Source organism: Girardinichthys multiradiatus, chromosome 13 (genome assembly GCF_021462225.1).
Source record: "Girardinichthys multiradiatus isolate DD_20200921_A chromosome 13, DD_fGirMul_XY1, whole genome shotgun sequence".
In the NCBI taxonomy this organism is placed as follows: Eukaryota; Metazoa; Chordata; class Actinopteri; order Cyprinodontiformes; family Goodeidae; genus Girardinichthys; species Girardinichthys multiradiatus.
In genome coordinates, this window is record NC_061806.1 from 2,606,558 (window position 1) to 2,608,659 (window position 2,102).

Genomic DNA, 2,102 nt, shown 5'->3' on the forward strand with positions numbered 1-2,102 from the left:
TTCTCTTTATCTATGTGAATATTTATTAAATCACAGCCTGATACAATCCGTTCTTCCGATTTAATAATCTTCACAAATCTACACAAAAGGAGTAAAATATCTAACTGAACAAAAATAAAGCAAAACAGCAGTGGGTGCGAATGGGATCAACTAGCAGTTATGGCAAAAATGATATGACAAAAGGAAATGGTTGTGAGTGGAGGTGGGGGCGCAGCTCCACTGTAACTCAGTTATACTCGGTCATAAAACCTTCCCCAACTCTTGAGCAGACAAAGAGTTATAAAACTTTTGGTGGCAAGCTAGCAAGCAGTGAGGTTGAAGACAAAGAAAATGGGGAATTTCACCATGAGGTTATTTTAACAGTCCAGTCTCACAGCGCATCTGCGCTGACTCTCAGGTGGTAAATAATCCCGCAAAACACACACAAAGCTGGGTAGCGCAGAGGCCTCCAGACGTCAAACACGGCACATCAAAGTTTCAATAAAAGGGTTACATGCACATCATTCAGAACACATTAGATTAAATGGCGAATCTCATCGCACTAAAACCTCCTGTACCCTGCCCAGACTTTCTAAGAAAGAAATAAAAATAAAGGATGGGCTTTACTTGTCATTGTCTTCTTTCTCAGCGGAGTCGAGAGCGAATGGAGGGGGGAGTTGTAAGTTACTGTGCGTCCACAGTTAACTTCAGGAAAAGCGGTCAATCTTCGTCCTCTGGCCTCCTTGGCGAAAGGGAAAATATGATCTGACCATCAAAGTCGACTAGGACAAAACATGGTGGCTCCTTGAAACTCCGTGGTTTTTTAGATACGTGTTAAACTCATGTCTTCGATCGGCAAAGTGAAATTTCTGGCCTTCTTAGTCCAGAAACCTCTTTTGTGAATTCTTCGTTGGCCAACGAGAGAGAATAAATGAGATCCACTCGGGATTCTTCTCCAGGTGATGCTTCAGATGTTGGTAACCGGACCCGGTTTCCAGCTGAAAAGCGTATGTTCAAACTGGGTGCCTTCATATATAACGTCCTGTGACGTCAGACTTGGGGCGCCCCGTCATATCAGTCGTAGTGTTCGACGGGATATGTAGGAGCGGACTGTCCTGGATACAAAATGGCCGATGCCGTTGGAAAGGCATAGTGACGTCCAACAACATGCAAATGGTCCAATATTCAGCAAACAAGTGGTCCAACATTAATTTGCTATTAATCACAAACTAAATATGGACATATTTTAAATAGCTGAAAACCCAACTCAATATTCAACCAAGATTATACATGGCCTTTGTTGAAGCATTTGCTTTTGAAGCTTCATGTTGATCCATCCATTTTGGAAAAGAACGTTAAAAAACGGGGCTGCACGGTGGCGCAGCTTGTAGCACTGTTGCCTTGCAACTAGGAGGTCCTGGGTTTGATTCCCAGCCAGGGCTCTTTCTGCATGAAGTTTACATGTTCTCCCCGTGCATGCATGGGTACTCCGGCTTCCTCCCACAGTCCAAAGACATGCCTGTTCGGTTAATTGGTCACTCTAAATTACCCTCCAGTGTATGAATGAGTGTGTGCATGGTTGTTTGTGTGTTGTCCTGTGACGGACTGGCGACCTGTCCAGGGTGTACCCTGCCTCTCGCCCATAGATTGCTGAAGATGGGCACCAGCTCCCCCGCAACCCACTATGGAATAAGCGGTAGAAAATGACTGACATTAAAAGCTTAAATTTAATATGATTAATATCAATGGTCATGTAAACATTTGGACACACTGCATAGCAGTCAAGACAAAATAAACCTGCAAAGTGCTGCAGATGAACTGAGCTCTTTCAAACAAGAGCTGTCACAAATCAAAAGGAAAGGAGAGGTGCTCTGGATCTTCACAAGATATTTTCATCAACATGGGAGAAAAATTATACATTTAGAGTGTGCTATCACAACCAGTTTGCTTCGAAATAAAATAAAGTTTATTAATTAGCACTCTCAAGGGCTTTTTTTGTGGCATAGACAGCAGCATTGGCAGCATTCTTACTAAAGTGGGAACATGAAAGTAAGGTAAGCTCAGCAGGGGATTTCTCCAGGGACCCACTAATCTTCCTCCACATCATTTCACACACAGCCAAG